Genomic DNA, 13,083 nt, shown 5'->3' with positions numbered 1-13,083 from the left:
GTCGTAACCAGGAATCGAACTATGGACCTCTGAAATACCGGCTCAGTATGCTGACCACTACGCCATGAAGGCACGCTAGGAAAGCGGGAGAAATACCTTATATACTTTCCTTTATAAAGGGCGACTAGGGTTTTAGGGTACCTAGTCCTCAAATTCTGGGTGAGGAGAATTCGTCATCGACCACCCTTTCAATTCGGTCGCCAATGTAGAGACATTAGGTATTTTTAGAAGCAGGCAAGAAATCGAACCACCGACCTCTGGAATACCGTCCCAGTGTGCGGAACCACTACACCACGAAGGCATGCTAGGAAGACGGTAGAAATACCTTATAACAAGACTTATTTTTAAAATTGAAATTAAAGTTACAGTAAGTCACTTCGCCACAAGTCGTCGGCTGATTTGTAAACACGAGTTGTGCTTTTCTGTCCATGTTTTGATTTAATAAAAAAGGTTTATTATTCGTTCTTAAGACTTTAGAATGCCGTTTTGAGACTAATGGCCGAAAAATGCCGTTTTGAGACTAATGACACTTCTGAGCTTCTGTATGATCAAAATTTGGCTGTTCTAGATTTCACCGTTTTTCCCCAATAGGAAGAAGATACAAACATGCGCAGATATTTTTTATTATTTAACAGCAGAAGAGATTGAATGAATTACGGAAATGTTCTTTCTATTGTTTGTTGAAACAATGATTTTTAGTTTTCATTTTGTCTCACATTGAATATTAGGGTTATTTTTGATATACTAATATTAAAAATCTGACGTGTATACCACTTGACTTCCTTGTACGGAATATTAAATTATACGCAATTTTCGTGCATTTAATTTAAGCATATTGAATTAACAGTTAACAAATATTGAATTAAATCTACTTCCTGGACAGCGTATAAACCACAATAGAATAAATGCACTTTTTAAAGTTCACTATATTTATTTACCATAGCTACACTTCGGCGCTAGGTTCACATCTCATTCATTTTATAACTCAGGGTGCGCAAAAGTTTTATCATCTGAAGAATTACCACAAGTTCTATTCAAATATTAATATCTAAAACGATATATAAAAGAAATTAAACAAATGTAAAAGAAACAGTTTTTCGCAGACAATTCAGCGCCGCTTACCTAATGCGCATGCATTACCAATTAATTCACTACGCGGCAAGGCAAAAATACATAAAAATTTAAATTATTTTCATTAAAATTTGAAAGATATGGAAAAACAGAAAACATCAAGTACAGTTCAAACAATTTTTGCAATTAAAATTACAGTTTCAACGCAAAAAACAAGCTAAAAACTTAAATGATAATTTTAGAATGAATTAATCATAATTTAATTCGAAATAATAAAAGAAGACGTTACTTTGTTGTTGCGATGCTTAGTCTCTCTAGATTGACAACAAATCCACTATCCTGTAAGTTTCAAATGTAAACAAACTTGCTGACCATGGTAATCAAAAATTAGGCTTAGCCGCAATTAAAAAAGCTCTTAAGTTGTTGATAATTCCAGAATATTTGCATGCATGTTAACTAAAGGCATAAAAATCTTAACCAGAACAACATAATTGAATTATTTTTAAACACAAAAATGCGCAATTTACAAACATAGAAGAAAAAAGAAATTGAGTTCACTGAACCGAGTAACAAAGTGGTACATATATATATATATATTTATATACTTTTTTGGTGCGGCCGATTGCAACCAAAATACGAAGTGCATATCTAAATGTTATAGCAGTCCTATATACAGAGATTAGTCGTTTTTGAGTTATGCGAGATACATACGTACGTACGTAGAGACGCCACGGAAATTTCTCTTCAGAACTCAATTTAAATCAGTTTTATAATTTTTTGGGGGGAAAGAGAGTCCTTTATTCTGCCCTTATGTACGGATGTCACTTGCATTCGATAGCTGTCAAAATGGATATTTTGGTTGAAATATGATGCCTGAAGTTCTTCGCGATTAGAATGCTTCCTTTTTACTTCGCACGAGGAAGTAAAAAGGGATGATGTATACATTATGCAAATTCGTCTACTTTAAATTAAAGATTTATTCAATGATATATAGCTCATAAATGGATATCTTGACAGTACGTTATATTCAAATGAAGCTTCTTTTTATAGTTTTAATTTGAATCACAAAAGAATTATGTATATTACTATTGGTCTTTGATTAGCTTATATTTTACTTGGTTTTAGATAATTAATCATTTGATAATTACAATAAGTATATTTTAAAATGCAGAAAACAGCACTGAAATCATTTTTTTATTAAGAGAACAAATGATTTCTCTCTATCATTAATTTAAAATCATTCTCAGTATTCTTGAAATAAAATTCAGCTAAAACGTTCTAACGAAGAATGGTTCCAAGGTGTTACTGCTGCCTTTATATCTGTCTTAATTTCCCATTCTGCGTATCAGTAATTTGATCTCCTTCTCTAGAAACAGAAACTTAACAAATGTGATTAAGGTGAAGTGCTGCTTACCAAAAGCTGCAATTAATAGCTGGTTAATTAATGGAGGTAGTTTATGGATGCTCAGTTTCTTAACTGCATTGCTCTCGTTAATGCGTACATGCCAATGATTTAAAACCAACAAATTACCTACCAGGAAAACTTTTAACGTACAAGAATCTACATATTTTGGTATTAATTTCTGGATTTTACTTAATGACATGCAATTACTATAGATATTAATATTCTGCAATTATTCGTAATAACAGCATTCATTTTAGAATTAACTTTAGCATTATTAATTTACTAATCTAACAAGCAATAAATAACTTTCATTATATACTTGCTATGCTAAATGTTACCCAGTTTGACTCTTCTTATTAGATGTTTCCGAAAACTTATTTTGACTGTCTGCAGTTTTGGCAAGTGAAACGTTACAATTCGCATTTTTATGTGTGAAGTCAAACATGGATTTAATAAGTGCTCTTTAAATAGACGATAATCATAATCAGAAAATACATATAATGACTGCGTATTTACTTTGCGCAAGAAAACAAATAAAGGCAATTATTGCAGAAATTAAATGTTATTTGACATTCTCCTTTCGGTATAAATAATATCTTCTGGTATGAAGAATGTTCAGTATTTTGTCTTCGTCATTTGTATAAATATATTTCCTTGCTGCTCCTTTTCCTTTCAAATTAAATTTGCCTGCAAATTGTACTATTATGAGATTTAAAAAATAAATAAACTATTAAAACTTTCACATTTTATATTACGTCAAAAGACACGTTTTTGAACATTTTTGTGTGTTACTCTTATTTATTAAATATCACGTTCTTCGCACTTAAACCCCATGAAATTCAGTTCAACAGCAACATCGCAAAGTATTTTAAAACAACATAACTTTAGAATTTCCGATACATAGATTCGCCCGCTGGAGATAAATATGATTTTTTTCCGTACTGTGTTGCCATTGCTAGCTTTAAAATCTTTGAGCTTGTTAATCAAAAATTCGTTAAAATTATTACAAAGTATGAAATAGATAATAAATTCAAAATTCAAAATTCGGGAGTCCAGGTGCCCATGTTCTGGTGGAGAATTACGTTATTCAAAATTTGATAGATCTAGGTATCGTCGTTTTTTCACAATTGGAGAAACATGCATACATTCATGCAGATTCTTAATTTATTAATTTCCTTAAATATAGTACAGGAAGATAAAATTTGGTGGCTACAACTTAAAAAAGAATTCGCCGTTTATAATGAAACACCACAAAATGCCGTTTTGAGACTAATGGCCCTTCTGAGCTTCTTGTGTGAAAAAAATTTGGCTGTTCTAGGTTTCACCGTTCTTCCCCAATAGGAAGAACATACAAACATGCGCAGATATTTTTTATTATTTAACAACAGAAGAGATTGAATGAATTACGGAAATTTTTTTCTATTGTTTGTTGAAACAATGATTTTTAGTTTTCATTTTTTGTGTAATTAGGGTTATTTTTAATATACTAATATTAAACATCTGACGTGTATACCACTTGACTTCGTTGTGCTGAATATTAAATTATACGCAATTTTCGTGCATTTAATTTAAGCATATTGAATTAACAGTTAACAAATATTGAATTAAATCTACTTCGTGGACAGCGTATAAACCACAATAGAATAAATGCACTTTTTAAAGTTCACTATATTTATTTACCATAGCTACACTTCGGCGCTAGGTTCACATCTCATTCATTTTATAACTCAGGGTGCGCAAAAGTTTTATCATCTGAAGAATTACCACAAGTTCTATTCAAATATTAATATCTAAAACGATATATAAAAGAAATTAAACAAATGTAAAAGAAACAGTTTTTCGCAGACAATTCAGCGCCGCTTACCTAATGCGCATGCATTACCAATTAATTCACTACGCGGCAAGGCAAAAATACATAAAAATTTAAATTATTTTCATTAAAATTTGAAAGATATGGAAAAACAGAAAACATCAAGTACAGTTCAAACAATTTTTGCAATTAAAATTACAGTTTCAACGCAAAAAACAAGCTAAAAACTTAAATGATAATTTTAGAATGAATTAATCATAATTTAATTCGAAATAATAAAAGAAGACGTTACTTTGTTGTTGCGAAGCTTAGTCTCTCTAGATTGGCAACAAATCCACTATCCTGTAAGTTTCAAATGTAAACAAACTTGCTGACCATGGTAATCAAAAATTAGGCTTAGCCGCAATTAAAAAAGCTTTTAAGTTGTTGATAATTCCAGAATATTTGCATGCATGTTAACTTAAAGGCATAAAAATCTTAACCAGAACAACATAATTGAATTATTTTTAAACACAAAAATGCGCAATTTACAAACATAGAAGAAAAAAGAAATTGAGTTCACTGAACCGAGTAACAAAGTGGTACATATATATATATATATTTATATACTTTTTTGGTGCGGCCGATTGCAACCAAAATACGAAGTGCATATCTAAATGTTATAGCAGTCCTATATACAGAGATTAGTCGTTTTTGAGTTATGCGAGATACATACGTACGTACGTAGAGACGCCACGGAAATTTCTCTTCAGAACTCAATTTAAATCAGTTTTATAATTTTTTTGGGGGAAAGAGAGTCCTTTATTCTGCCCTTATGTACGGATGTCACTTGCATTCGATAGCTGTCAAAATGGATATTTTGGTTGAAATATGATGCCTGAAGTTTTTCGCGATTAGAATACTTCCTTTTTACTTCGCACCAGGAAGTAAAAAGGGATGATGTATACATTATGTTCAAGGTCTTTGTTGTAAAAGAAGCTTTAATATTTATGTTGAAGTATTTGTTGCGTAGCTGAAAAAAATTTAAGCACTCTCTCCCCCATAGCAGAAAACATCCTCAGGATGTCCTATTTAAGTCGCAATATCCCGGGACATACTTAGGATGTCCTAAGGATGTTGATTCTCAGATGTCCTGAGGAGATCGTAATTTAACATCCTGAGGATGTCTTATTTAAGTCGCTATGTCCCGGGATATGACAGGATGTCCTGAAGATGTTGATTCTCAGATGTCCTGAGGAGTTCACCAATTTCACATCCTGAGGACATTCATTCTGCATTGTCCGGAGGACTTTCGTTGTCAAACATTTTGAGGATATTTGTTCTCAAATTTACCAGTTTTAATTTTTTGACATTGCACATCTGAAACTTGCACATTATTTTATTTTTCATATGTATTTTACTAAGTTGTTTCTAAATGCTGTACATTAAAAATATTGATATGATTGATGATTTATTCTTGTTATTTTGTTATTAATTTTAACTGCTATTTTTTCTGACGTTTTTAAAAATTTATTTAGTCATGGAAAAGATTTTTTTCAATGGATTAGCATTTTCTAGAATATTTGCAAAATTCTAAATAACGTATATTTTTTTTATAAAAAATGTATAAATTACATGTATAATTACTTACAGATTACAAACCCTACTACAAATATAGGTAAAATTAGATATAGATATATTTAATTACGGAAACGAATTTTTTTTTTTTTTTAAATTTGGGTATGGAGACATTAGGTATTTTTTTGGAAGCAGGAAACATGAAAAATTAGCAACTGCCTTCGCCGGGAATCGAAGGACGGACCTCTGGAATACTGGCCCAGTGTGCAGAACCACTACACCACGAAGACACGCTAGGTGTGGTGGTGGTGTATTTAATTATGGCAAAGCACACTAGGGCTATCTGCCTAAGGGGAGGGATGTCATCGTGGAGACTTTCTAAGGGAAACTGGCTCGTATACACGTTACACGTGGGGAAAACCAAGAAAACACCCATGCAGCCAGCCCGTTCGCGGGATTCGAACCTCGGATCGCACTACCAGGGTTCAGCGACTTTACCGCTCGGCCGCTGATGGGCCGAAGACACGCTAGGAAAGCGGGAGAAATACCTTATATTACTTCTCTTTTTAAAGGCCGACTTTTTTTTAAGGGGATCCAATCACTAAATCCTGGGTGTGGATATACCTCATCCAACACCTTTTTAGTTCGGGCGCCACTGTAGAGACATTAGGATTTTTTTGGGAAGCCGTAGAGATGAAAAATTAGCAACCGCCTTCGCCGTTAATCGAACCACGGACCTCTGAAATACCGGCCCAGCGTGCAGTACTGTTACACCACGAAGGCACGCTAGGAAAGCGGGAGAAATACCTCATAAGGAAAATTTTTTTCCCCTAATTACAGGACAAAAAAATATTTTTCAATCGCGCGATCTGTTATTGATATTGAATTACAGTCGTGCGATAATTTCGCAGTAAAGATACATCTCTGATGACTATCCAAGATTCTAGAAACTTTGGTCTTATATAGAGATGGTCGTCGTAGAGAAATAATGCTTAATATCAATATTTATTTATAATCTCAGAACTATTGGTCACTTTCAGAAGTGGTCGTTTGAGAGGCGATATTCTATATATTTATTTACTGATACTCTCAGATTCCAAAATTTGTTTATATTCTCAGAAATATTGGACGGAAGGTGGTCTTCCCATACATGCAAAATTTTACATTTCATTAAAAATGAATTCGGCATTTTTAATGAAATGTAAATTATTAATTACATTTCATTAAAAATGCCCTATTAATTAATTAATTAGATAAAGAAAAAATTAGGAAATAGTACTGTTTATTACGGAATAATGTAGGATGTTCTGCAGAACTATATTCTTTCGCGTCATTGCACAGTGTATCCGGCAAACTAATAGTTCCTCGTATTCTTCCGCAAATCCGTAAACATCTGTCTGATTTGAAACGAAATCCAAAATGGCTGCGCCATGAAGTTAACTTGTATGGATATTTTCTGTTGCATGAAAGGTAAGTTCAGTTGTAATACTTGTATGTTTACTTTTTTTGCTTTTCGAATTTATGTTATTTATGTCATTTTGACAGTTAAATGTTTCACAGTTTTATGAATTGTTACCATTCTGTGTGAATTACGTGTATCTCAGTGGCTGGCTGTCTTTTCAAATATCTAATTTGCCCTGCTATCCAAATGTTTATGACTGAATTTTTTTTAGTCTAGTTTATGCATTCAGTTTCAAAATAATATGTGTGATCAGATTGCTTATTATTTTATTGCAGCAATAAATTTATGTCAAATAGTTTGAACAATTGTATAAAAATAAGAGTTTGCATTGTTTTGTCCAAAATATGTATGGTTGAAACATTATCTTAATCTAGTTTGTAATTCAAGTTTTTTGGGGGGTACTGTTCTGTTTTGGGACCAGAATCGGAAATATATGAACCTGTGATCGTAAGTATGTGCATAGATGTGTATATGTAGACACAAATATACAAGCATACAAATATACAAGACAGACACATACAAATATACAAGCATACATAAATACAATTCTGAACCCGGTCCTGATAACAGAACAGTACCTTTTTTTTAATCTTTTTTGAATATTTTATAAAAGGATTAAGCATTTTTCAAACTGCATATCATTTTAAGATTCGACTTGCAGGAAGACAAAATATGGTCATTCAAACAAATGCTTATGATTGCTTTTAACATTTTCTCATAAATATTGTTTGCATTTTTATTGTATTTTAGATACTTTAGTTATGTAAAGTGAACATGAGAATATTAGGAAAGCTGAAGAATATGAATAGCTACCATAATACATGTATTTTTTCATCGAGCCCATTGTTTTAGAAACCAATGCACCATTATTATATGCTGGCTTATTTTATTGTTATATGCAGTTTAATTTTATGTTCATGTTACTGTAGAATTGTCATTATAATAAAAGTATTGATAATTTTTGTTGAATCTTGCAAGTTGCCTAACATTCAGAATTATTACTACCGAATTTTAATGATAGGTTTTTTCGAGTTGACATAATCTGTCTGATAAATAAAATAAACTGGTGTTTAAATTATATGCATTTCTCTTAATGTTTCATTGAAAGTGAGATGGAAATATAAATGCTATCCAGAAAAGTGAATTCTTTTTGCCTGAAATAACAAACTGTACTAAATGATTAATGTTTATTATATCATTTTAGAAATGTCAATATTAAAGTTTCTCCCCCTTCTCTTCTTTGATTTTGAAATAATTTATAATAAAATAATATATGCATAAGTGTAATTAATGTAAAGTGTCATTCAATAATATAATTTATTTTTACTGATATTTTTATATTTCTTATCTGGGTTTTCTTTTGGTGTTAGAAGGAGGAAAAGACTGTAATGTTTTAATTAAGGAAATAATTAAAACATTACAGTCTTTTAAATAACACAATTACAGTAATGTTTATTGAAGCAATCAGTACTGTGTGATTGCCAGTGATTAAATAATGTTAAAATGCATTGTTCATAAGGAAATTTGCTTATCTTTGTGTTATAGATTTTATTTTGACACAAGCTGAAATTTGAATTATTGGAAACACTTTGAAAAACCAAATTATTTCCTGAATCATTAATCAGGCCAATATATAACATACAAAATTATTTCTTTGAGCATATTATAAAGAGCTCATTTAATTTTAGTATTTGTACAAATTTTAGACAAAAGTAGCATGTAACAGTTAAAGATTTATTGAAGCCTACTTGTTACGTGTGGTAACAAAGAAGTGTGAAAGATATTGCCACATTAGCGAACATGACGATCATTGATGCTTAGTTTAGTAATTTAATAATATATTGAGAAATGCTGGGAACTTTCAGAAGTAGACATTTCGGAAATGATGGGATAAGAAATTTACATGGTTTTATTATTTATTCTTTAGTTAAGAATGGATTTTAGATGTTCATGTGAAAGAATTCTGTTTAATTATATGTGAAAGAATTGTTAAAGTTTGGCATTTAAAAAAATGAATTAATAATATGCAATTATCTTTTATTATACATATATTACTATATATTTCTAATGCACCATGTAAATGTCAGTGCTAAACAATTGAGATACTATTGTCAGGGCAATCTTTTCTTATACATGAAAAATTCTGATACTTTCTTATCATCTGCCCTCACAGCTTCAACTTATGCTAAAACAGCAAGAGTATGCACACGATAATAGCAAACTATGAATATGCATACCACACACATGTATTTACATGCTTTATATTTAATCTTTATTTCTGAATAGTATTCCATTGGATGAAAAATATGTGAATATTGACCCAATGTATATATTTTTGTGTGTGTGCATCCTAAAATTTCCTGTTTCTTATAAAGTGCTTATTTGAATTACTACTTGTGAACAGAGCAGTAGATATGAACCATAAACCATTTTGCCAATTTTCACAGCTTTGCAGATAGTTAGAAAGCACCAAAATTTATAATAATGTTAAGTTTAAATGATGTTCTATACTTTTGTGTTATTTTTTCTATTCTATTAATTCTATTACTGTGTTATCAAACTTTCTGCAGGAATTTCAACTGGTTAAGATGTTATTACCATGTGGAGAAGAATTTGGTTTTCAAGCTAGAAAAAATTGCAGCTGAAGGATTTTGTAGAAGGTCAGTCAAACTGGTTTTAGTTAATTATAATTTAATTTTGGGTGAAGAATTCTCAAATTTATTTATCATAAGTGTCTAAAGGTCTTCTAAATTAAATTCTGCTTGTTTTTGAAATTTTTCATGACATTCATTCTTTGATTATTATTATTTTTTTTTTAAATTTACTAACTTATATCCAGGCACATAATGTTGCATTTAATACCACACCTTAAATATTGTAAAATGTTAAAATAATACATTTCACTCAAAAATGTGGTTGTGACAGTAAATTTTCTGTTACATTTAATCATATCTATAAACATTGGTATACATCATTTTTCAATAATCTGTATATTATTTTGTGCATTTCTTTTACATCCAAGATCTGGCATATGACTTGCTTTTCAAACTGATAACATGGTGTATTAATGTAATCTAATAGTTAAAGTTTACTGTGGAACGGGCCAAATTTAATAAATTATTCTTTGATAGAAATTTATTCATGTGTTCAGTGTGTCTCTTCTCTTTAAATTGCTAAAGTAAATTTTATGTACTTGCATTTAGGAATTTTGACTGAATCAGAGTAATTTTGTTTCAGTTATTATAACATGCAAGGGAAAAAATTCATTCATAGCTCCGTATTTAAAATTAGTTAATTAAAGTCCTTAATAAAGAGGGACGTTTTGTTGTTTTTAATGTCGATAGAGTTTAATTCAAAAATATGCCACATTAAGGGTTACTTTTTAACCTAATTTAAAATTTTCATTTTTTTAACATGTCCAATAATTGTTATTTTAACTCCGATATTGTAATAATATCAAAATTCCTTACTTTTTGATAGGTAATCCAAATGTAAAACAAGAAAAGAAAAAATTAAAATCTAGAAGTATATTTATTTCATACCTCTAACAAATAAAAACAACACAAGCACTTTTTACTGTCTATCTGCATAGTGTGGCATGTCCCGTAAGACTGAGATTTGTATGGTCAAATCCATGTTTCAGTTAAAGGAAAATGCATGCACAGTCTTCTGATTTTCCCTTCGATTAAGGATTCTGTATATACTAGCATAAGAAATATATTAGTTAATGCAGTGTTATACATCAATATTTATAGACAATTATTGTGGCTATGTTTATTATAATTTTGTTCACTGTAATGGCTGGAGTGCCTAAAACATCATGCTGTGTAAACAAAACTCAAATCTTCATCTCTGCATAGTGCTCCACTTGTGTTTAAACCACTGAAATGGTGATTATGGTAGAACATCTTTGGTAAAAATTTACTCTACTGTAACCCTTGGCAAATCGTTTCTTTTTTTTTATATCAAGATCGTCACCTGAGAGGATCGACACCAATTTCAAGGTGGCCGCTACACAAAACCAAAATAAGAAGTCAAAGACATACACAAACTCTGTGTCCATGTACACATCGACCTATTAAAACAGAGAACTGCACAAACTGGGCATTGTGCACTGCCTTAACTTTGTCCATGTACACATTGATCTATTTTCACTTTAAGAAAATCAAAAAGTTAAAAATATCATAGTTACCAGAAAAAATTCGCCACTGTCTTAACACACAGACAACCAAAAATACACAAACAGAGAGGAATAAGTTACCAAAAATACATATTTCCTAACATAAAAACATTAAACAACAAATCTTCTAACAAAAATTAACACACAGAGACAAAAAAATAAATGAAATGTCATTTTTTTAACATACCTTTTTATTCACATGCATATGTTTAGGCTTCCCACCACCATCCCCCAGGTAAGCAATTCAATTAAATTTTTCGTCTCTTAGTCACCTCAGACATACTCAAACAATGGTACCCACACCAAAATAATAAATGCATGTTCAAAATACCAGACCATACCACTTCCGTGCAACCAAACACAGCAATTGAAAAGAATGGTAAGAACCAAAAACCTGGGACCCTACAAAAGGTTTACTATTAAAAAAAGTAGCCCAAAACTAAATTTATCACAGCACGTTGGCAATATTTGCAGAAATAACTCCTTTTTATTGACAAAAAAAAAAAGTTTTTTTTTTTTTTCCCAAAGGCTACTTTCGCCAACATTATCAACATTAGGGTTACCGAAAAACTTATTTGACGCAATGGGCTTCCACATTTCACAAACAACCAATATCACTTTGCGATTTTTTTTCAGACAGAAAACAAGGTGTACCATACAGTAAAGATTAGCCACATCTTCATTTACTACTGTTACAAGTACTTCTTTGGTAAATTTCTGTGGTTAAATTCAAAAGTTTAAAATTGCATTAACCTGATCAGAGTCATAGCTAGGGTTTTCAGCGCTCAGGGACAACTGAGATTTTTTTCATAAAATATACTTTGGTAGATTTCTGCAGTTAAATTCAAAAGTTTAAAATTGCATATTGCTTATCATGATCAGATTTTATTTTCTGCACGTAGCTAACAATTACTTATGTGTTGTCAGATAAATGTTACCAGATGCAGTTAATTATTTTTTACTTGCCAATCTCATGAGACAAGTTTTATTTGCTCCTGCAAGACTTTACTTTGTGTTGCAAAATAAATTTATTCTCACTCTTTTTGGACTTGCCTACACATTAAATTTAAAATAGTTTTATGAATAGGTAAGATGTAATTATCATAATTTTGTTTCTCTCTTTATCTTGCCAACTTTATATGTTGATTCAGTATCCAGGTTACCTACCAGTGGCTGATTGATAAAACTGCTCATATGTTCAGCTGGTGGTTTGAGTTTATTTTCTGACATAAAAAATTTTAAAAGGCATCCCCCATGTTTATTTTACTATAATCGAAAAATCAAATAATTGCTACTCTGTTTATAGGTACTAAATGTTAAAATATTTTAAATGCTTCCTTTAATTTGCATTCTAATAGTCATTTGTTTAAATTTAATTATGAATTATATTCACATATAGTAATTGTGAGTGTTTTTTTTATTTTAGGTGCTGTGAAAGGCAATGAAAGAGATCCAATTCATCAAGAGTTCTTACATACATAAGAATACATGGATATAAGATTGTTTTTCATGAATTCAAATAAAATGTGATAAATTGGATTAATAAAAACTATTTTGAATTTTGAAAAGTGTTTTTCCTTTGTTAATCATAATATAGT

General features: G+C 30.7%; 1 protein-coding gene and 1 long non-coding RNA gene across 2 annotated transcripts in view; both read left to right on the top strand.

The window, feature by feature from the left end:
• The window catches only part of LOC118189870 (neural cell adhesion molecule 2-like), a 616,409-nt gene that overhangs the window by 260,204 nt on the left and 343,122 nt on the right, over positions 1-13,083 (top strand). The gene's annotated exons all lie outside the window — the stretch shown is intronic.
• Positions 7,234-13,030, top strand: LOC146998275 (uncharacterized). Its single transcript, XR_015040412.1, has 3 exons — positions 7,234-7,313; positions 9,876-9,965; positions 12,912-13,030. It is a non-coding gene; the product is annotated as an uncharacterized LOC146998275 (long non-coding RNA).

This window comes from Stegodyphus dumicola, chromosome 3, assembly GCF_044657685.1.
Source record: "Stegodyphus dumicola isolate Sdum_Otavi_A_Nest chromosome 3, ASM4465768v1".
Lineage (NCBI taxonomy): Eukaryota > Metazoa > Arthropoda > Arachnida > Araneae > Eresidae > Stegodyphus > Stegodyphus dumicola.
This window is presented reverse-complemented; position numbering and strand designations above follow the sequence as displayed.